This window comes from Hyla sarda, chromosome 7 (genome assembly GCF_029499605.1).
Source record: "Hyla sarda isolate aHylSar1 chromosome 7, aHylSar1.hap1, whole genome shotgun sequence".
Taxonomy (NCBI): Eukaryota; Metazoa; Chordata; class Amphibia; order Anura; family Hylidae; genus Hyla; species Hyla sarda.
In genome coordinates this window covers 79,459,871-79,485,032 of record NC_079195.1, presented here as the reverse complement: position 1 = coordinate 79,485,032, position 25,162 = coordinate 79,459,871, and positions in this window count along the sequence as shown.

Below are 25,162 nucleotides of genomic sequence, written 5' to 3'. Positions count from 1 at the left end.
TGTGATCCATGTGTGGATCCCTCTTGTCATTAAAGGATGAATGTCCTTGATTTTCCAATAAAGACATTATAGGAAAACAACACAAAAGCAAAGGAAAACTGTGATAAAAGATAATGGGAACAATCAACTATCTGTGTTTGTAAAATCAAATATTGATAAAATATTATGGCTACATAAAGGTATATAGACAAGTGTAACAAAGTGGAAAGAAAAAGCCATGTATGGTGAATACAAAGCTGACATGTATTGTGCTGCTTTATTTTTATTTTTTTAGAAACTCGTGATATATATGTATATGCAGACAATGATATGTATAATATGAACACCACACTAACTCAGAATGGTTATTTTATATAAATCCGCTTCAATGCAGCTAATGTCATAAGGGCATATTTAGAGATCTACCTTAAGCACAATCATCTGCCTTGGTCACATTACCAGTGGCGTGGTGCCAGCAAAGAAAACACAAGAGAAGATCACTGAGCAATACATTAACAGAGATGCACCACACGCATCACGAAGCAACAGTTTGCCGTATTCTCAGAAAATGTGTTCCTGGACTTAGATCTAGCAGATGAAATCCATTCCCTGTTCCATATGATGATACATTATTCCTGCTCCTAATTCCAAAGAAATTGATTATCAGCTTCCATTGCCTGCAACAGCCTGCAGTCCATTGGGATCAATATCTATAACAATGAGCGAAAAGGATTCTGTATCCAGCCAGGATATCCCTGCTGTACTTCGTACCCTAGGGACATTGGCTGTGGCGGCTGCCACGGCTATAGCCATCAAATGGTTTATTTCACGTGACAAGATGGAAAAGGCAAAGGATGAAAATTCTAAGTTGCAGTGCAAACAAGATTCAATAGAAGATGGACAGTCCTCAAGGGATAACCCTAAAGGAAATGAAGAAACACTGGAAAAAAATAAAAAGGAACACAAGGTCAGTGATAAGCAAGGGATGACAGATTTACCAATTGATTGTTTTTCACATGGACTATTAAAAAGTGTTCTAGACACAACCTGTCCAAATATTGTTTATGGGAAAGAAGACAGAGAATCTCTGACTGATCAAAAAAGACTGTTATGTGACTTAACACCGGTATGCTATAAACTGAACAATGTGGCAAGCCCTAAGAGTACCTCACACAACTCTTGTGAGGAAAATGCTAGCATTTCAGGATTGCCTGCTGTCGTTGTGGACGATTCAACAAATGATACCCAGACTGAAGTATTTTCTAGCTGCTTCACACAGACATATGATATGACATTTTATGAAAGGTCACAGGATCAGCAGCTTGACACTAAAACAAGTTCAAGCTATGGTGAGTGCACTGATGTTATGAATGTACACCTAGAGCGTCAATACCAGCCTACTGGTGGTGACAACCTGATGCCTGCCATATGTTCCAAGCATAAGACTGTAGACGTAGGTTTGGCTGAAGATCTATTTAATAATGAAAATTTAAATTGTGATTCCAAAATGGACACTGAAAGTCATATTAAACCCTGTACTGAGAATAAGGACAACATAGCAAGTTCACTTAGTGGTATGAATCCAGAAAGCAATACCAAGGAATATTTCAGTGACAGGGAGAACCCTTTGAATACATGTACCCCAAGCCTTCCTGAATCACATGAGAATATAAATGCTTTCATAGGTCCACTTGCTTATGTAGTTCTTACAGGATGCCATAATACTAAACAGCAAACACTCTATACAACAAGTAACATGCAGGATATTCTTCAGACTATAGAGGCTAAACACAGCACTATAACCACGTCCAGTGAAGACACAGTACTGACAAATTCTACTTGTAAAAGTAACTGTCAAGGTGAAAAAAATTATTCTAAAGGTGACAATCATGTGACGTGTGCAGAACAATCAAGTAAAGAGCACAAGAGCCATGTGACTTTGGAACAAATAGTAAAGGAAACAAATGAAAACTTGAAATGTTCTAGTATAAGCTGCATACCAGCTTCTGCACATGTTCTCGAAGAGCACATGACTGTTGAAGATAAGAACAAGGTGTTGTTTTCATCAGTTGACATCCTGCACAATAATCATAATGGAAAACACAATGATCAGATTACTCGGGGATCTCTAAACCAAACAGAATTGTTGTGCTCACCTGAAGCTGGTGTAATGTATGAAATGAAAACTAAAAGCACGATTTACCGTCATACCAGTCAAGTACTGAAATGGAATACTATGACAGAATATGACTATACAGAAAATAGCGACCTGATGTACCAAAAAAATTGTCATAAACCTGAAAATTCAATGACACCTTTAATTGAGAACGATGAAGGTCAATCTTCTATAGAAAACAATGTTTCACTTTCTACTGAGAAATCAATGCCTGTGTATAAAGAAAGCAAATATAATCATTTGGATGCTGGTATGGAAAGTTCCTTTAAAAGTTCTACATTTCACAGCATAACATCAGTTCAGAGCACTATGACAAGGAATCTCTTGTGTGATCCCTCCACTCTCAAGACATTTAGTTCAACAATGGTCACCAAGACTAAGAGTCAAAGTATAGAATCAACAAGTGACGACGGACAAGACAATGATGTAATGCTCTACTGGCCAAAACATGATGCTAGCTCTCTTATCATGGACAAAAATGAATTAAGCTCCTGTACGATCCTCACTAATGGATATGTCAGTGGATTTAGGAAACAAGCAGATACCAACAGTTTGGGCTACTCTTCTGAAAAATGCAAGTTAGGAGAGTGCTCTAATAAACAACAGTCTAGTGTTTCCAAAGTCTTGTCGAACCCTACTGAAGAATCCTCCTGTAGGCGTCTATCTTCATGCAAAGACAATTACACTGATTCATATGTTATGAAGGAAATGCCAAAAACCGAGGTAAACTTTCAACAAACAATGCAAGCAATAATGGAGGACCCTAATCTGTCAAAAGAAAACATAACTATAAATAGGGTGGGGCAAAGATCTCACTCTGCTGATTCCTTGAGGTCTTCTGCTGAAAATCTTGGACAGAATACTCTTAACAACACTGACTCCAGCTCCAATGACGCATCTTTCGAACACGGCTCTGCTACAAGAAGTTCTTCTCATAATGAGCTAAAAAAAACATTACAAAGTACAGATCAAAAAATACTAGATTTAGTAGAATCCAATACTAAGTCCTTTTCCAGAGAAATAATAAAGACCACTTTTACTGAGACTACAGAGCTAAGTTTACCAGAATACCAATCAGTATTCACTGAAAGTAAGAAGCCCCTTATGACTAAGAGCTGTGATAACATATATTCTGGGCCTTCGTGCCAGGGATCAGCATTGAAGAACAAAGCACAAAGCATGTTATGTTTACTGACAGAATATTACACTGCAAAGTTGCATTCTGCTGGGAATGGCCCACTTGAAAAAGTAGCAAGAGGGTGTTTCATTCGTATTCCGAAGGGCTTTCAGAATATCCAAGAAGGTGTAAGATTTCAGCTAACTTTGGGGAACTGCCTGGAATTGTTAAAGTTAGCAAGAAAGAATAGTGTGCCCGAACTTCTAAAGGAGGTCTACAAGCTAATAAGTGACAACTACTTACATGTGCTGAAAAACTCTGCTATTTATGGCCAGCTAACAGGATCGGAAAGGGAGAAAATCCTTCAGCTAAGAATCAGAGGAAAAATGTCTCTTTGTATGATTGAAACACAAAGTATATTTGGCTTAAATAAAAATATCAGCTGTTTAGAAGACATGCATCAAGACCAACCTAAAGTCCAGCTTTTTTCACTAGATATGGAATTAAACCAATGGAAACAAGTTACTAATATTCCTGAGGAAGCCTGTCTGAAAGGTTGTAGTATTTGCTCCATGCATAACTACCTATTCATTGCAGGAGGCATTCAACGTAGCAAAAACGGCTTAATATGTTCCAACAAACTATTCTGTTATAACCCTCTAACAGACATATGGACACAGCTCACACCAATGAAGCAAGCAAGGTCCCAGCTGAAGCTTGTTCCACTTGATGGATACCTTTACGCCATTGGAGGAGAGTGTTTGCACACAATGGAAAGATATGATCCAAGATCAAACAAATGGATTTTTGTGGCATCCCTCCCAAAAGGCCTTTTTGCTGTGGCTCATGAAGCTGCAGCCTGTGGAGGAGAAATTTACATATCAGGAGGTCACTTATTTTTTAGGCTATTAAAATACAATCCTATACGAGATCTGTGGGAAGAATGTCCCTTCAATGCCAGCAAGGGACGTTCCTGTGACATGGTAGCAGTTGGCCACATCCTTTATAGATTTGACATGCAAAAAGATTCCACTGTCCATATTTTTAAATATAACACCACTGCCAAAGTGTGGTCTGAATATACAACAACTTTTCCAAAAAGCAAGCTTCCCTTTAGATGTGCTGTGTTGGGGGGAACCATCTATTGCATAAATAGGGAGATGACTGCACGCTTTGAAGTGGAAGGGGAAAATGCAAGGTTTGAGTCAACATTGTTCAACAATGTTCCCACTAAGGGGATAGGCCACCCTTGTCCTGTTGTGTTAAGTCTACAAGGAGCAATGTCACAAACATCGGTGTAAATAGTGAATACCCCAATGTTATATTTTAGTGTATAGTTTTAGGATGTACATAAGCATTTTCAAGTTGGGTTCATATTCCCCTACTATTACGCATATATAACTTGAAGAATTTTGGTGACCTCCACTACTGATCCCATATTGTTTTCCTTAGAACTTTCTAGGAGATGAGCAGCCCTTATTTATGTCAATGGCTACAACTTTAGAATTCTGTGGCACTGGAACTCTAGAAGTTGTCCAGAACTCTACAAATGTCTTGATTTGTCTCTACACCAGCTGTCCTTTTTTGCAATTGGAATTATTTATTAACTTCAGTATATTTTATCTGGAGAATATTGTTGTTTTATTTAGCTTTTTTCTGTATTTATTGCACTGTACATAATGATTATATTCATACTTTTAACTGTGTCTCCCGATGTGCAATGCAATGGGACAACTGTATGTTACTCAAGAGGTGTTTGTATAGGCATAATCTGAACAGATTTCTTATACACCAGTTCATATAGGATGACCCTGATTATAAGATCACCCCCCCCCCCCAAACTTTGGATCTTATTAAAAGGTGAAAAAAAACAAATGGTCTCAATGTAAGGGTACTTTATGTCAATTCTCCTATATTATGTCCAATCACCAACATTCAATGTCCATTCCCTTCATTCTATGTCCTGAGGAAAGGGATATGGAGGTCATTATTTCAGAAGACTTAAGGGTAGGCAGACAATGTCATAGATCAGCAGGAAATGCTAGCAGTATGATTGGATATATAGAGAGAGGAATTAGTAGAAGAAAGAGGGAAGTGCTCAAAGGTGTATAGGTAGAGGTATTAGCAGTAGAGAGGGAAGTGCTCATGGGTGTATAGGGAGAGGTATAGCAGTAGAAAATGAAGTGCCCATGGGTGTATAGGGAGAGGTATTAGCTGTAGAGAGGGAAGTGCTCATAGGTGTATAGAGAGGTATTAGCAGTAGAGAAGGAAGTGCTCATGGGTGCATAGGGATAGGTATTAGCAGTGGAGAAGGAACTGCTTCTGCTGCCGTACAGAGCACTGGTGAGACCTCACAGAGCATTGTGTGTAGTACAGGGGTGGATCCAGAGTCGAATCTCGGGAGGGGCACTATTAGAGTATTTTGTGTTGGCGGACACAAAACAAGCTGTTGCTCACAGAACTTACAATATTATTAAATGTATCATACAATCCTAACCTTGTTTAAGACTCTTAGGCCATGTTCACATGTCAGAATAATTATCAAATATACCAATTGCCACAGAATGGGAAAGTGCTAAAGAGGTTTTTACCATTTAAAACTACAGCTCCCAGTATGACCTAAGCAGTGGTCTCCATTTCACTGTTCATGCCGAGGCGTGGACGGGCTGCGCGCAAATCCAGGGAGCCACTGCGCGCAGCCCCACTGCGCAGGCTGACTGAATTAGGACCGATTGCCCGGCTGGCATTGGTCCTAATTCACTCATGACGCGTCACGCTCGGCTGCAGCCGGCCACTTTTCAAATGTAAATTAAACCATGTTAATTTTTAAGCAAAAAAATAAAATTATGAATCTATATTAGAGATATGTTGTAGTACATAAGTACTACAAAATATCAAAAAAAAGTTGATGACCATTTAAGAGCTACATGTAACTTTGCATGCACAAAACATGAGAAAATGAATTAAAATACGCCTATAAAAGCCCGATACCAAACCATTGATAACTCCCAACAAACAGACTTCTGGTGTTAGAACAAAGGAAGGTTCTAGATGGTCAGACAAGAATTGCATCACATCTCTCCAAAAAGACACAGGAGCAATTCCAAACCTCATGCGAAAGAGTGCCTTTCTCCTGCCCACATCTGAAACAAACATCAGACCCCGAGAACCCTATATTATGCAGTCTAAAAAGAGTATGATACAAACGGAGAATAAATCTGGACTGAATGAGCATGTCACGGGCACTCACCACCGTAGGATAATACTTTTTAACCACCTCCTGCCACATCTCCTCCGAGAGACCAGGAATATCAACAACCCATTTCAAATGTACAATAGCAAAAGGATCTGGACCCACTGATTGCTACAAGGCATACGCCTGAGTAAGAGGTTGGTACAGGTTGGCAGTGACGTTCCAAGGGGGGGGGGGGGGCAGGGGGGGATCATCCCGCCCCGTGTGCCACTCACAAGGGGGGTGCCATGACGGAGTCACCCCCCCAATCCAGTGACGTAGCGGCTGGGGTGTGGACCAAACCGGGCGACACCAGCCTGATGGGGTGACACCATGCCGCTCAGTGACCGTGGTGCCCCCCTCATCTTCAGCTGCACTCGCTCCCGTCCGTAAGCACCCCATTACCTCATTCCGCTGACCCCCATTTGCAGCTGTGCTGGCGGCTGGCCCGGGACTGATGAGGGATGTCGCACATGTGACGTCCCTCCACGGACCCGCACAGGAGGACGTGCAGGAGGACATCAGTGTCGTCACTCGTCAGGCCGCCACCGGAGGGAAGAAACGCTACCAGGTAAGTGTGTCTGTGTGTGTCTATGTGTGTGTCTGTCTATGTGTGTGTGTGTCTATGTGTGTGTGTCTGTCTATGTGTGTGTCTGTCTATGTGTGTGTCTGTCTATGTGTGTGTCTGTCTGTCTATGTGTGTGTCTGTGTCTATGTGTGTGTATGTGTCTATGTGTGTGTGTCTGTCTATGTGTGTGTGTCTGTGTGTGTGTGTCTGTCTCTGTCTATATGTGTGTGTCTGTCTATGTATGTGTCTGTCTATGTGTGTGTCTTTCTATGTATGTGTCTGTCTATGTGTGTGTCTGTCTGTCTATATGTGTGTGTCTGTCTGTCTGTCTTCTTGTGTGTGTGTTTCTGTCTGTGTCTGTCTATGTGTGTCTGTGTCTGTCTATGTATGTGTGTGCTTGTCGGGGGGAGACGACGACTATGCTTCCCTAATAATGTCGGGAATCTATGCTACGTAATGGGGGGAAACTGTTCTTTTTAATGTGGGGAGTCTATGCTACCTAATGTGGAAAACTATGCTACCTAAAGTGGGGAATCTATGCTACCTAATGTGGAAAACTATGCTACCTAGTTTGAGGAATCTATTCTACCTAATGTGGGGAAACTGCGCTTCCTAATGTGGAGAATATATGCAACCTAATGTGGGGAATCTATGCTTCCTAATGTGGGGAATCTATGCTACCTAATGTGGAAAACTATGCTACCTAATGTGGGGAATCTATGCTACCTAATGTGGGGAATCTATGCTTCCTAATGTGGAATACTATGCTACCTAATGTGGGGAATCTATGCTACCTAATGTGGGGAATATATGCTACCTAATGTGGGGAATCTTTGCTTCCTAATGTGGAATACTATGCTACCTAATGTGGGGAAGCTATGCTACCTAATGTGGGGAATCTATGCTACCTAATGTGGGAAATCAATGCTACAAAATGTGGAAAACTATGCTACCTAATGTGGGTAATCAAATGTGGTGTAATTAAGGGGGGCGTAATTAAGGGGGGTGCAGTGGGGGGGGGGGGGGGTGCCAAACAAAGGGTCCGTCCCAGGTGCCAAATTCTCTAGGTACGCCCCTGCAAGTCGGTGGTTCCCAGGAGCAACTCCAAGTCATTAAACACAGGGATAACTTCCAAGCCAAACTGAGCAGAAACCACATGTTTCAGTAGAAGATACCTGAAATGGGCATCCCGAGGAACATCAAAACGGCTTCTCAGGTCAGCAAATGAAGGAAAGACACAGTCATCTCCAAACAAGTGCATAGCGAATTTAACTCCATGGGAGCTCCAAAACCCAGCTGTCTCAAACTCCCGTAGGTGCTCCAAATGAGGATATTTACATCTGCAGAGTTCAGTGAGGCCCAGCCCCAGACGCCAAGAAGACATTGCAGATGAGCTAGGGTCCAGAGCACTGGTACTATCAAGCCGAGGATCAGGAACTAAATTGAAGTCTCCTGTAAAAGAACAGGGTCAGTAGGGAAAGAAGTCAGTTTATCCATAAGTGAGTCCAACAAGAGGAAACATGAAAAGAGAGGAGGCACATACACAGAGACCAGTGTGAAACAGGAAGAGGACAATGCAGGAAGAGGACAATGAGCAATGTAGGATGACATATCTACCAAAGTGGTCACAGGAATCTTTGGAGACCACCAGTGGAAGAGACTTAGATACCAGAACTGAAACCCCTCTAGCTGAAGATGAATAAGAAGAGTGATACCCCCTCGCAACCCACGCTCTCTTAAGGGCCAACATCTTCTGACCTGTAAGGTGAGTTTCCTGTAAACAAATGATATGCGGCGAGTGGCGTTTAAGAAAATCTAGGCACAGCGCCCTCTTGAATTTGAAATTAAGGCCACGGACATTCCAGGGACCTCATCATGAAACTATTGGAAAGCACGAGCAGGACAAGACACTACAAATTTAAACCATGTCACCAAGAGAGCTCCCAGGCACACCACATTCAGCCAGACTACAAAGACAGACAACACAAACACCACAACACAGAACAGCAAGAACAAAACATTTCCTGAACAATTCCCTGTCTAACACTTACTAAACCAGTGTAGACCTATACCCTAAACAAGAACAGAATCAGGTGAGTGCAAGAGCTACTTACAAACCACCTAACCACCGCCTCCCGCTATCCAAGTATAGCTAAAGGGCAACAACCCCCTAACCCACTATCAAGGGAAGGTCCTAAGGAAAGCTCCGCTCACTGCAGCGCCTCAGATGGTTAACTGAAGAATTTATTGGTATTTCCATCTACTATCCTCAGACGAGCCGGGTACAGCATGACATATCTGTAGCCTTTGGACCGAAGCTTGGCTCTAACTTCTGTAAATTGAGTATGTTGCTTTCGTAATTCCACGGAGAAGTCAGGGGTAGAATGAGACTCTGCTGTCACCACCAACTTCACCCTTAATCCTCACCACCCTCAGGATAGCATATCTATCTTTGAAATGTAAAATCTTTGCAAGGAAAGGCCGGTGAGGCCCCCCAGGGACAGGAGGCCTGGCCGGGACCCTATGAGCCCTTTCCACTGAGAAGAAGGGAGAGATGGTATCCGCAAGTAAAATCTCTAAGCCAGGATTCAAGGAATGCCACTGGATCAGCACCTTCAGCCTTTTCCGGAAGGCCCACCTGCCAAACATAGTTGTGCCGGAGAGGGTTTTCAAAGTTGTTATCCCTGTCCACCACTCCTCTGAACTGACAATGCAAGTCTGCAATCTGTTGAGGGACCGGACGTAAAGTATTCTCCACAGCAGAAACTCTGTGTTCCACCTCTGTGATGCGCTCTCTCAGCTTTTGAGTCTCATGGCGCAGGATGACAAATTCTTGTCTGAGTTCATCCACCTTGGAGATCAAAGCAGCATGACAGGAGGTAATAGCAGACAGTAGTTCGGTAAAGCGGCTTCATCATACTGCATCCGTTCCGGGGGCGGAAGAGGCGACGGACCTTGAAGATGATCAACTGAGAACACAGACTGATCACGGGAGGAACAGCCCTTCTGCTTTACGGGAGGATTATGTCTTCCCTGAGCTCGCCTTACTCTCTGGGTGAGATAGCAGAAAGATCCGCAGCAAACACTCCAGGTACTACAGGTAGCTGCAAACTTAGTAGCAGGTAAGGGTCTGGACCCAGCAGAGCATGCAGTCCCTTAATGACTTCACTTAGGAGAACACCCAGACCGTTGAACCACATGGCCCAGCAAGCCCAGTATTAAAGAAGGTTTAGAGCAGTCCAGAACAGGGCTTCTACAGGAGTCTCAGGGAGATTACACCAATTTCACCTCCAGTACCACAGTGACCAGAAGTCCCAGAAAGCCCAGGAGCAGACTGATATGTCCAGGAGAGGCAGGTATAGAGAGCAGAGGGGGTACTCACAGATGAGGACGTGAAGGCGATCCCTGTCAGAGCTGCAAGAGAGTCCAGAGGTGACCATAGGGCAATAGTACCCCCGCTGGGCCCCACAATTCACCATTAAGGAGCTCAGCTATCCTCCAGCACCATACTGCAGAGTCCTCCCTTCAGCACAGCAGCCCCGCCATCCAGGAAGCGCGGGCAGAGCGGGAGCAGGCTCTGTCCACAAAGGCGAGTAATGGCGGCCACCCCAGCCACAACCCCAGCCGGAACCGCCAGCACCAGGACTGCCACTCTCCGGTCCCACCAGCGTTCCGTGCACTGCCTCCGGCACCCAGGAGAAACGCCCAGGACCACCTTCACCGCAGCAGGGGACCCTCCAGAACCAAAAGCTCTCCGCAGGTAAGTATTCCCGTAGGTCCGGGGGACATTTCAGGGTAAATTAGCACCAGGTAGCGGGAGCTCGGCAGACACACGTCTGCTCAGCTCCCCATGCAGGCCACGCCCCTCTCATTGCTTTCAATGGGATTTTGCTGCACTGTGCACACTGTGGAATTTACTCTTTTGTGGATTTCACTTGGAAATTCATTGCCATCTATGAGTGCATTTCTGAGCAGTCCTAGTGCCAGAATGCGTGGTATGTCCATGTGTTTTCTGACCTGACAATCCGCACAAATTACAGCATGTGAACATGGCCTAAGGAGTGGGAGGGGGGGATAGAGGGCTCTGGAGGAGGACGGAGGAGTCTGGAGAAGTAGGGAAAAGAGGGGTCTGGAAGAGGAGGGCAGAGTGGTCTGGAGGAGGAGGATAGAGGAGAACAGAGGGGTCCGGAGGAGGTGGATGGTGGAGGACAGAGGGGTCTGGAGAAGAATGATGGAGGAGGACATAAGGTTCTGGAGAAGGAAAATGAAGGAGGAAAAATGGTTCTGGAGGAGGATAATGAAGGAGGAGAGAGGGGTCTGCAGGAGGAGGATGGAGGAGAATAGAGGGGTCTGATGGAGGAGGACAGAGGGGTTTGGAGGAGAAGGATGGAGGGGGATAGAGCAGTGTGGTGGAGGACAAATGGTTCTGGAGGAGGAGGATGAAGGAGGAGGACAGAAGGGTCTGGAGGAGGATGGAGGAGGACAGAGGGATCTGGAGGAGGAGGGCAGAGGAGTCTGGAGAAGGAGGAAGATGGAGAGGGACAGAGGGGTCTGGAGTAGCAGTTTGGAGAACGGTGGGGTCTGGAGGAGGAGGAGAATGGGAGGACAGTGGGGCCTGGAGGAGGACAGAGGGGTCTAGAGGAGGAGGAAGATGGAGGTGGACAGAGGTGTGTGGGGGAAGAGGAGGACAGAGGGGTCTGGAGGGGGATGGAGGACAGAGGGGTCTGGAGAAGGACAGAGGGGTCTGGAGGAGGATGGAGGAGGACAGATGGGTTGTGAGGAGGAGGAAAGAGGAGGACAGGGGGGTCTGGAGGAGGAGTATGGAGAAGGACAGAGGGATCTGGTGGAGAAGGGGAAAGAGGTCTGGAGGAGGAAGATGAAGGAGGACATTGCAGGGATAGAATTCAGCTGAACAGAGAAGAAACAATGTGTGGCAGTATTATTATTAAGGGTACAATGTGTGTCAGGGAGGTATTCAGGTGGCACAGTGTCTGGCAGTGTTATAATGATTTATTTTTTCATATAGAGCAGTGATTCCCAACCGGGGTGCCGCGGCACTGCCCGGTGTGCCGTGGGATTTTGCCGTCAAAATTGTTATTTATTTAAAACTAGCTGAGTACCCGGCGTTGCCCGGTTTTTCCTTCCTAATCCTTTTTGGGGAGGAAAATAAACAAAGGAGGAAGCTTTTGACTTCATATGCAGTCCTCATATATTGTTGTCATACCCCAACCCCACATCCCAACCTCCTATACCGACCTCCTGTCCCGACCTCCTATACTGTCCTCCTATCCCGTCCTCCTATCCCGACCTCCTATCCCGTCCTCCTATCCCGTCCCCCTATCCTGTCCCCCTATCCCGTTCCCCTATCCCATCCTGCTATCCCATCCTCGACCTCCTATCCCGTCCTCCTATCCCGACCTCCTATCCCGTCCTCCTATCCCGTCCTCGACCTCCTATCCCGTCCTCCTATCCCGACCTCCTATCCCGTCCTCCAATCTTGAGCTCCTATCCCGACCTCCTATCCCGACCTCCTATCCCGTCCTCCTATCTCAACCTCCTATCCCGTCCTCCTATCCTGACCTCCTTTCCCGTCCTCATATCTCGACCTCCTATCTTGACCTCCTATCCTGTCCTCCTATCTCGACCTCCTATCTCAACTTCCTATCCCGTCCTCATATCCCGTCCTCCTATCTAGTTCTCCTATCCTGACCTCCTATCCCGACCTCCTATCTCGACCTCCTATCCCGACCTCCTATTCCGACCTCCTTTCTCGTCCCCATATCTCGACCTCCTATCTTGACCTCCTATCCCATCCTCCTATCTGGACCTCCTATCCTGACCTCCTATCCCGTCCTCCTATCCCGACCTCCTTTCCCGTCCTCATATCTCAACCTCCTATCTTGACCTCCTATCCCGTCCTCCTATCTCGACCTCCTATCCCAACCTCCTATCCAGTATTCATATCCCGACCTCCTATCCCGACCTCCTTTCCCTTCCTCATATCTCAACCTCCTATCTTGACCTCCTATCCCATCCTCCTATCTCGACCTCCTATCCCAACCACCTATCCAGTCCTCATATCCCGACCTCCTTTCCCGTCCTCATATCTCAACCTCCTATCTTGACCTCCTATCCCATCCTCCTATCTCGACCTCCTATCCTGACCTCCTATCCAGACCTCTATCCTATATTTTAAGTGGACATGTAAGTAACATGTAGTGTTGCTCGCGAATATTCACAATTCGAATTTTATTCGCGAATATCGCATATTCGCGAATTCGCGAATATTTGCGAATATAGCGCTATATATTCGTAATTACGAATATTCTTTTTTTTGTTTTTTTTTCACTCACAGTACACATAACAGTGATCATCCCTCTCTGCTTCCAGCTTATGTGGTGTAAGAAGGCTCTAATACTACTGTGTGAGACTGGTGTGCGAATTTTCGCATATGCGAAAATTTGCATATGCTAATTTTCGCATATGCTAATTTTTGTATACGCAATTTTTCGCATGTGCTAATTTTCGCATACGCGAATATTCGCATATGCGAAAATAAAACGAGAATATTATGAATATGCGAATATTCGCGAATATGACGAATATTCGTCCATATATTCGCGAATATTCGCGAATTCGAATATGGCCTATGCCGCTCAACACTAGTAACATGTGACCAAGTATTATCGAAATATCTCCAGACGTTTGGAAGTTATGCAGTAACATATATTTCCCATTGACTTGCATGGGACTTTAAACATAAGCCCCGCCCCTGGCAAATGGGGGTGAGTAAGGGTTAAATTACCTATCCTATGTTTGTTGGTGACATATAAGTAACATGTGTGCCAAGTTTCATGTTAATATCTTTAGCCGCTTGAAAGTTTTTGTGGAACATACACACATACATACACACACACGTTGAGTTTTATATATATATATATATATATATATATATATATATATATATGGATTTCCTGCCGCACCTGTGACTCACGACACACCCTCCCTATTCACCCCTTTTTCACACCTGTCCACCGCTCTTTTAACCGCTTGTCCACCCTCCTGTCATCCATGTCCACCCCTCTGGCCCCGTCTCCCATGTCCACCTTGGCCACCCCCATATCCACCCCTCTGTCATCCCGGTGTCACCCATGTTCACCCCTCATTGTCCACCCCTCTGACCACATCCTTATCACCCATGTTCACCCCTCTGTCCCTTTGTCACTCCTGTCCACCCCTGTCATCCCCGATGCCCCCCTGTCACCCATGTTCACTCTTCTACACCCCTCTTTCACCCATGTACATCCCTCTGTCACCCATGTACACCCCTCTGCTACCCATGTACACCCCTCTATACCCCTGTCTCCCATGTACACCCCTCTGTCTCCCATGTACACCGCTCTGTCTCCTATGTACACCCCTGTCACCCATGTACACTTCTCTACACCCCTCTGCCACCCATGTACACTCCTCTGCCACCCATGTTCACTCTTCTACATCCCTCTGCCATCCATGTACACCCCTCTGCCACCCATGCACACTCTTCTACACCCATGTACACCCCTCTGTCACCCATGTACACCCCTCTACACTCCTGCCACCCATGTACACTCCTGTCCACCCCCAACACCCCTTTGTCACCAATGTACACCTCTATAACACCCTTTGCCCCCTGTCACCCATGTACATCCTTCTACTCTTCTACACCCCTCTGCCACCCCTGTACACTCTTTTACACCCCTCTGCCACCCATGTACACTCCTCTACACCCCTCTGCCACCCATGTACACTCTCCTACACCCTTCTGCCACCCATGTACACTCTTCTACACCCCTCTGCCACCCATGTACACTCTTACACCCCTCTGTCACCCATGTACACTCTTCTACACCCCTCTGCCACCCATGTACACTCTTCTACATCCCTCTGTCACCCATGTACACTCCTACACCCCTCTGTCCCCCATGCAAAAAAAAAGTGCGGAGCCTAATAGGTTTCTTTTGCAGATTTAACGGTGAAGAATTGTGGCTGGAAGAAATTGCCATGATGGCCGGGCCAGATAAAGAAGAAAAGGGAACAACGCTGATTAGAGAAGACGTCATTTGCGAGTTGGTGTCTAAAAATGTCTGCAACACTTTTGCCTTTTTTTTCTTTTTGCTCGTCAACTTTGGTCGGGGTGCCCCGCTATTTTTTTTTCTTCGGAGGGGTGCCCCGAGCCGAAAAAGGTTGGGAAACACTGATATAGAGGATGAGGATCTGCTGACAAAGTGAGGAGCCAATGATGTCCAGGCCTCAGACTCTGCAGAGAAGATGTAGCTGGAAGAAGTCCTGGTGCAACAGAGAAGATATCACTCAGGTCACTGATACCATTGTGTATTCTCCTGAGTGTCCCATCAGAGCTGTAGTCACTTGTTAGTTCTGCAGTGATGATCGGTGACGATGTACCCCAATCTGTGGCTCTCCAGCGGTTGCAAAACCATAACTCCCATAATGCCTGAGGCTCTCCAGACATGATGGGAATTCTAGCTTTGCAACAGCTGTAGAGTCACTTGAAATTAGGTGATCGGTGGGGGTCCCAGCATTTGGACCACAAAACAATGGGCTGCTTATTCTAAAATGCCCGGGCCTATTTTTGGTCCCAGTCCGGCCCTGCCTGTATAGATGCCCTGCACACATATGAATTGATGCTATATTATTATGACTGCAGACCATAAGAGATTAAAGCACAGTTATATTTAGTGACTCACTGGCGATATCTTCTCTATTCAAGGTTGCTCTCTTTTTAGTTTCTTATTGATCTATTTTTTTATTCTTCATCCAGCCCAGACTGTCATCTCAATTTCTTCAGCCATGACTAATCTCTGCAAATAAAACAGAGGGAACAAGCGTTCCGTAGTGTGATACCGTTTGTAAAACATAAATTAAAAGACCAGATATGACTGGTGCTCACCAATGGTGGTTGTACTGTCCACGTACAACTATGGTATCAGTGTAATTAAGATGGGCATACGAGACCCTACAGCTGCTCCTGGCACAAAAGACAGCAATCCAACACACACCTCCAAGAAAACGTCAGGATCAAGCAAGGCGCTGGGACTCTTCAAAGGCTAAAAGGATGTATTACCCATAATGCAACGCGTTTTGCAGTGACTCCGCTTTATCAGGCATTGGAGTTAATGAATAAATACAGACATAGATGGGAATTTATCAATTTTATTTAGAATTTTTTTTGTGTATTCTTTAATGCAAAAATTTGCGCAGTTTTTTGGCATTTTTTGTGTGCAAAATCTGATAGAATTCTTCATAGCCATGTCTACGGTTAAGTTTACCGCACCATAGAGCACTTTCTACTGTAGAATCGAATTTATTAACTGTGGGGGGGGTTTTTACGCAAAAAAATGTACAAAAGCACTTTTCATGCGCAAATATACAACACCTAGTACCAAAGTGTCAGAAAGCATCTGAGATTGTGAAACTTGTGTTCCCTTTAGGACAGTTAGGACAACTACTCCCATCATGGACATACTCTGCCCATGATGGGAGTTATAGTCCAGGGGCTGAGGAGCAGATCGCACCGGGTCATTCACCAGAGACCCGCTGCGATCCGCATTTTTTAACTGTAAAAGCCGGCTCCTGCATACACTGTCACATTTTATAATCCCCGCCCGAGAGACGGGAGCTCTGATTGGTGAATAGCTATTTACAGTTAATAAATGCAGATCGCAGTGGGTCTCTGGAGAATGACCTGCTGCGATCAGCCCCTGGACTATAGGGGCTGTCCCATGAAGGGAATAGTTGTAGTACCGCAGCACTGAGGGATGGCTCTTGCACATCCCCTGGCTGCAGGAATTTTAGGACTACTACTCCCATTATGGATAGGGGCTGAGGGGCAGATCGCGCCGGGTCATTTTGCTGAGAGCCGCTGCGATCCGCATTTATTAAGTTAACAAAAGGCAATACATGCGTCTCCACTGCGCTCTCCATAGGCTCCAGGCGGAGAATATTGTATACACTGTCATAATTTATAATTGCCACCGCAGGGAGACGGGAGTTCTGTGGGTGTCAGCAGATTGACCTGCTGCTATCTGCACCTCAGCTCCTGGACTATAACTTCCATCATGGACGGAGTCTGACTATGATGGGGGTAGTAGTCCTAAAAGTCCCTCAGCAGGGGATGTGCAAGTGCCATCCCTCAGTGCTGCGGTACAACTACTCCCATCATGTGACAGATTCTGTCCATGATGGGAGTTATAGTCCAGGGGCTGAGGGGTAGATCATAAGTTATTCTGCTGAGACCCGCTGCGATCTGCATTCATTACCTGTAAAAGCCGGCGGCACATGCGGCTACATTGCGCTGTCTGTATACCCGGCTCCTGTATACAGCTGTCACATTTCATAATCCCCGCCCGCGAGACAGGAGCTCTGATTGGTGAATAGCTGTTCACCAATCAGAGCTCCCGGACGGGGATTATGAAATCTGATACAGTATACAGGAGCCGGCGGGCAGTGCAGTGGAACGATATGTCTCACCAGCTTTTACAGCGGGACTTTTAGGACTACTACTCCCATCATGGACAGACTCCATCCAAGATGGGAGTTATAGTCCAGGGGCTGAGGTGCAGATCGCAGCAGGTCATTCTGCTAAGACCTGCTGCGATCCGCATTTATTGAGTTTACAAGCTGGCAGCACATGCGGCTCCACTGCGCTCCCCGCCAGCTCCAGGCTCCTGTATACACTGTCATAATTCATAATCACCGCCACGAGATGGGAGCTCTGATTGGTGAATAGCTATTCACCAATCAGAGCTCCAGTCTCCCGGCGGCAGCGATTATGAATTGTGAAAGATGTATACAGGAGCCTGGAACCGGCGGTGATTTCAGTGTAGCAGCATGTGCCCCCGGCTTGTTAACTTAATAAATGCAGATCGCAGCGGGTCTCTGGCTGCACCTCAGCCCCTGGACTGTAACTCCCATCATGGACAGAGTCTGTCCATGATGGGAGTAGTAGTCCTAAAAGTCCCGCAGCCGGGGGATGTGCAAGTGCCATCCCTCAGTACTGCAGTACTACAACTACTCACATCATTGTCACGATGCCGGCTGGCAGGTAGTGGATCCTCTGTGCCAGAGAGGGATTGGCGTGGACCGTGCTAGTGGACCGGTTCTAAGCCACTACTGGTTTTCACCAGAGCCCGCCGCAAAGCGGGATGGTCTTGCTGCGGCGGTAGTGACCAGGTCGTATCCACTAGCAACGGCTCACCTCTCTGGCTGCTGAAGATAGGCGCGGTACAAGGGAGTAGGCAAAAGCAAGGTCGGACGTAGCAGAAGGTCGGGGCAGGCAGCAAGGATCGTAGTCAGGGGCAACGGCAGAAGGTCTGGAAACACAGGCAAGGAACACACAAGGAACGCTTTCACTGGCACTAAGGCAACAAGATCCGGCAAGGGAGTGCAGGGGAAGTGAGGTGATATAGGGAAGTGCACAGGTGAACACACTGATTGGAACCACTGCGCCAATCAGCGGCGCAGTGGCCCTTTAAATCGCAGAGACCCGGCGCGCGCGCGCCCTAGGGAGCGGGGCCGCGCGCGCCGGGACAGAACAGACGGAGAGCGAGTCAGGTAGGGGAGCCGGGGTGCGCATCGCGAGCGGGCGCTACCCGCATCGCGAATCGCATCCCGGCTGGCAGCGGAATCGCAGCGCCCCGGGTCAGAGGACGTGACCGGAGCGCTGCCGCGGGGAGAGTGAAGCGAGCGCTCCGGGGAGGAGCGGGGACCCGGAGCGCTCGGCGTAACAATCATGGGACAGACTCTGTCCCATGATGGGAGTAGTAGTCCAAGGGCAGAGGGACAGAACGAGCTACACAGTCCAGGCCTGACTCTGTTCTCCTTATGCGTTTTGCATAATGGGAACAGAGCCTTTCTGGCAGTGTGTTCCCAAACAGGGAGTCTCCAGCTGTTGCCTAACTACAGCACCCATGATGGGAGTTGTAGTTTAGCAACAATTGAAGGCTCCCTGTTTATGAACACGCTGCATTATGTGCGCTCTCCCCAGGGGAGAGTGCAAATATTTACCAACCCATATTTCTTGTTTTTCTTCTCATTTCAGAATGCAGATTCGGTGGACTGCGACGATGACCAGCGTTTTTTTTTATTTTATTTCAATAAAATGGTTAACAAGGGCTGTGGGAGAGTGTTTTTTAAAATACATTTTTTTTAATGTGTTGTGTTTTTTATAATTAAATTTTCAGGCTTAGTAGTGGAAGCCGTCTTGTGGACAGAATCCATTACTAAACCAGGGCTTAACGTTAGCCCCAAAATCAGCTAACGTTAACCTCCAATTATTTCGGGTGCCGGGAAGAGCCGGTAACAACAGGCCCGGAGCATAAAAAAAGGCACTCCTGGGCCTAAGCGGTAATAGGCTTGTGTTATTTAGGCTGGTGAGGGCCAGTAACAATGGTCCTCGCCCACCCTGGTAAGGTCAGGCTGTTGCAGCTTGGTTGGTATCTGGCTGATACTGAAAAGAGGGGGAACCACACACGTTTATTTATTTAATATTTATTATAAATAAATAAATGAAAATCGTGTGTTGTTCCCCCAATTTTTCATTATCAGCCAGATACCAAGCAAGCAGCGGCAGCCTGACATTACCAGGGTGGGTGAGGACGATTTTTACTGGCCCTTCCCAGCCTAAATAACACCAGCCTGTTACCGCCTAGGCCCAGTAGTGCCATTTTTGATGCTCCGGGCCTGTAGTTACCGGCTTTTTCTGGCACCCCTGTGGCGGTCGGTACCGGGGAGCAATAATTGGGGGTTTGCGCTAATTGATTTTGGGGGTAACGCTAAGCCCTGGCTTAGTAATGAATTCTGTCTATAAGATGGCTTCCACTACTTAGCCTGAAAATTCAATTATAAAAAACACAACACATTGAAAAAAATGTTTTATTTAAAAAAAACACTCCCCCACAAGCCCTCATTAACCGTTTTATTGACATTTAAAAACACTGTTCATCATTGCAATCTGCCAAATCTGACGTAGTCCTCCACATTCACGTGTCTAAAATGAGAAGAAAACAAAAACAATAAAACTACAACCATTTCTGTGATTTCTACATCAAAAAGCTGGTGTGATATTTTTGATGTAAACTGGACTCTCACCCCTTTGAAAATATCATGTAAAACAGACGATATACATGGACACGCCCACTTTTAAAAACTGATGTGAACAGTGTAAACCGCGGCACAAAGCTCTTTGAAAATGTAGTCGAAACTTTTTGCGCGGAAATAGTTTTTTTTTGCCGCATTTTTTTTTTGGGCGCATTACTATATTTGCACAAAATGTATCAAAGGAATGCACAACTTTTGTCTACAATAGACACCACATTTTAAATCTCCCCCATAGACTATACTACAAGACTAAATTGTTAGTACCCTTACAATAAAGACAGGGAAAAAAAAAAAGAACGAAAAAGAAAATGTTTCCTGAGATAATGTAAAAGTGACAATGTTCTTAGTTCTAATGAATTAAATAGTTACTGAAAGTTAACTACGGTAATGTAAATTAGAAAAATAAGGAAACTGGCCCGGACAAAAATGATGGTTCCTTGAACTTCATATTTTGGCAATCACTACAGGCAATCACTACAATCCAGTGATTTCTGTAACTCTAAATCAAACTTGTGCACTTGTCTCAAGATATCTTGGCCCACTCCTAATAACATACTGCTCCAGTTTTCTCAGGTTCGAATTCTTCAGACCGCATGTTTTAGCTCCTTCCCATTAGACCCAGAAAATAATTTCTTATTGCAACAAATGACGGAGCCATTTTTCATTTTTGCACTTTTTCCATATCTCCTTCTAAAAATCATAACGCTTTCAATTCTCCACTTACAGACCCATACGAGGGCTTGTTTTGTGTGCCACCAATTGTACTTTGTAATACTGTCAATCATTTCACCACCAAATCTACAGCGAAACCAGAAAAATATTTGTGAGGCAAAATTGAAAAAAAAGCACCATTTTGTAATTTTGGGGGCTTCCAATTCTATGCACTGCACTTTTCGGTAAAATTGACACCTTATATTTATTCTGTAGTTCCGATTTTGCTTTACTTGTTTTAAAAAATTATAACTTTTTGTACGAAAATGAGAATGTTTCAAATTGTCTTCTTTTGACCCCTATAATTTTTTTTTCCATATACGGGGCGGTATAAGGGCTAACTTTTTGTGCCATGGTCTGAAGTTTTTATTGGTATTGGGACTTTTTGATTGGTTTTTATACATTTTTTTAGGATATGCAAAGTGACCAAAAATATGCAAATTTGGACTTTGTAATTATTTTTTCGTGAATGCCATTGACCGTGCGGTTTAATTAACATTATATTTTTATAGTTTGGACATTTACGCATGCAATAATGTAATGCCTGCGCTCCGGCCGGACACGCCGGACACTCCGCGTGCCAAGGGAACTCCTTCGTTGGCGATTACACGGTTCAGTTCTGCACTCTTGCCTTTGAACTTTCTTGGAACGATGAGGCCTTGTGTGCTACCTTTAAAAAAGGACTTTCCTCTAGAATCAAGGATGCTCTCGCTGTACGAGATTCTCCGGCTAATCTGAGCGAACTTATCCATTTAGCCACTTAAATTGATGTGCATTTTGCCGAGAGGCAGGAGAAACTTCCTTCGGAAGAAGAACCTGAACACAGCGTTTATCTCTTCTGGCCCCTGTGTTCCAACATCCACCCCTACTCTCTACTTTGCCTCTTGCCAAAGAGGCTATAGAAGTGGACCGTTTTCACTTAACGCAGCAGGAAAAAGGCCATCGACGCAATGAGAATTTGTGCTTATATTGTGCCAGTCCGGAGCACTTTCTCAAACACTGTTCTATATGTCCTCTGCGTCTGGGAGAACACTCTCAACTTGGACCAGTAGGAGTGGCTTCCCTAGATGTTAATATTACTTCTCCTCGCTTGACCACCCTGGTTCAAATATTTTTCTCTGCCAAGACGTCTTTCATTGCTTCTGCTCTTTTGGACTCCAGTTCCGTTGGTAACTTCAGTGGTGCCTCCCAGGTCCATAAACACCGTCTTCCAGTGTCTTGTCTTGCCAAGCCCTTCTACAACTTTTCTGTTAATGGACAAAATTAAAACTGTAAGGTACAATTCCGAACTGAACCCCTCGTCATGCAAGTAGGATATTTGCATAAGGAAAAAATTGAGTTCTGTGTGCTACCACATTGTACTTCGGAGCTTCTTCTTGGTCTTCCTTGGCTTCAACGTCATTCTCCACAACTTGACTGGAAATGTGGTGAAATCCCTTGTTGGGGACAATATTGCCAAGATCACTGTCTTGTTCCTCCTGTGATATCTTCTGTGCCTGTTAAACTAAGACGTAAAGTCTTGAATTGGGGACATTCTTCCTTGCCAGTTGCTCAACTTAGAAGACAGAAGACTCCACGACAGAAGCCTGCAAGTTCCTTACAGATTTTGCCCATTCCAGAAACCCCCTAGTCTCATGTAATGGGGAACTCTTTGAATTCCAAAGAAGACGGGGAGACCAAAGGGGGGTACTGTAACGCATGCACTCCGGCCGGACAAGCTGGCCATGAGCGCTCTCTGCTTATGTCCCCGCTGCTGGTGGGGCTGGGATTCGCATTGCGGGATGCGCGCGCATGCGAATCACAGCCCATCACTCACCTCCCTCATCTTCCGCCTCTCCATGTCCTCACAGCCCAAGCGTGCGTGCCCCCGCCTCCTAGGCCGCGTGCACCGGAGCTCCTTCTGTGCCACACCACCTCCCAGCTACCTGTGTGGACGAGTCGTGCCAGGGGTAGCATTGATCAGTGTTATCGGTGCTCTGTTGCTCCAGCCTGCTGAGCAGGCATGGAGCAGCAGATCGCCAATCAGACAGAGAGGAGGCAGGTAGGGACCCTCCCCCCATCCCCTCAGCTGTTTGGGATGATTTCACAGCGGCGGTCCCAAACAGCTCGATTGAGCTGCCAGGATACTTTTACTTTCACTTTAAACACAGCTATCAACTTTGATCGCCGTGTCTAAGGGGTTAATGCTGGACATCACCACGATCGGTGATGTCCGGCATTAGAACGGGTCCCAGCGGCAGATAGCCACCGGGAAGACCCGCTATGACCCGCGCTCATGACCTGCGTCATAGAAGGGGAGCGAGACGAGGGCGTACAGGAATGTCCTCCGTCCCCAACAAGTTAAAAAAAATAATAACTTGCCCTACAAAGAACAAACTTTTGTACGGCTATGTTGATGGAGGATAAAGACACAAATAGCAAACTACCTCAATAGTTCTACCAGACAGAGTTGTATATAAATGTGTGTATGTGATATAACAAATACTGTATACTGTTGACTGTAACAAGGGGAACTAGGTAGATATAGGGCTAGTTATATGAACTCCTGGTTATGATGCACTACACAAGAACAATTGAGTCATTTGATTAGGAAAATTTAAAAATAAAGTTTATTAAATACTAATTAAAACATGTACAACAGGAAAGAAACACACACAGGGGGGAACAAGGACAACAAGAGGCTTCACTGCTGCTGCACTTGTGAACATGATAGTAAGTAAGATTACAAAGGTAAGTGTACAAACATGGTCATACAGATTAGAATCTCAGCAAAAGAAAGTACATAAGTGCAAAAGTGCACAAGTAATATACAGTACAAACCTTGGTAAAGTATAAAGTGGCCAGTGGCGTCGCTCATGCTGCACTGGCCACTTTATACTTTACCTAGGTTTGTACTGTGTATTACTTATGCACTTTTGCACTTATGTACTTTCTTTTTGCCGAGATTCTAATCTGTATGACCACGTTTGTACACTTACCTTTGTAATCTTGCTTACTATCATGTTCACAAGTGCGGCAGCAGTGACGCCTCTTGTAGTCATTGTTCCCCCTGTGTGTGTTTCTTTCCTGTTGTACATGTTTTAATTAGTATTTAATAAAATAAATTTTTTAATTTTCCTAATCAAATGACTCCATTGTTCTTATATGTTGATGGAGACAAAAACAATACTGTCACCAAAATGGGTCTACTTGGGGCCTTACAGCAGTTCCTCGGAGTTAATGAATAAATACAGATGTGGATAAAATTGTTGCTCCGTATAGGAAAAAGTCAAATGATTCAGCCAACTCAAGATTACTGCTAAATTTCGTACCAACACCTAGACAGCACCTGGGTGAATATGACTTCTGTATCATTGTTGATTTGAATCACAGATAAAGTAATACGAAATTTTGCAGCAATATTGTGTTGGCTGAATTACTTGTTTGAAGTTTATAGAGCCCTCAGCAGACAGAGTGAATGAACGCCCTAGGTGCATATTAATCCGTCTTGATACCTGTTTTGTTATATAGACAAAATTGTTGGTAACCTTCCAATAAAGACAAACTCCCCTCAATGCTTCCTTAAATAATGTAAATCTGACAAAAGTAATAATGTTACTAAAGTTGCTAAAAATGAACTAATGAAAATAAGATTTTTGCGTTTGAATTGTGGTCACAAAAAAGAAGCTACTTGTTGGGCTCCATAGCAGCTGCTATACTTGATATTGATAGTTCTGGTAGTTATTCCCATGGGCACTAATTTCCAGGGGTACTCCGTCGCTAGGCATCTTGAGGGAGATTTTTCAAAACCTGTCCAGAGAAAAAGTTGCTGAGTTGCCCATAGCAACCAATCAGATCGCTTCTTTCATTTTTCTGAGGCCTTTTCAAAATGAAAGGAGCGATCTGATTGGTTGCTATGGGCAACTCTGCAACTTTTCCTCTGGACAGGTTTTGATAAATCTCCCCCCTTATCCAAAGGAATGGACATGCACGGAGGCGGGTGTGACTTGATGTCACAAGGAGGCAAGGTGGGATGTCACGACCACTGCTGCCGGAACCCAGGGCTCGTTCAGAAAGCCGAGTGCTGTGTGGAGACCACGGGCGTCCCAATGACGAGACCCCCCCTTTAGATAGGGGATAAGATGCCTAGCGGCGGAGTACCCCTTTAAGGAAGAGCAGGCATAAAATAATGTACAGTGTCTCCTGCAGAAATAAATGTAACTCACAGACTTGCATTATGCT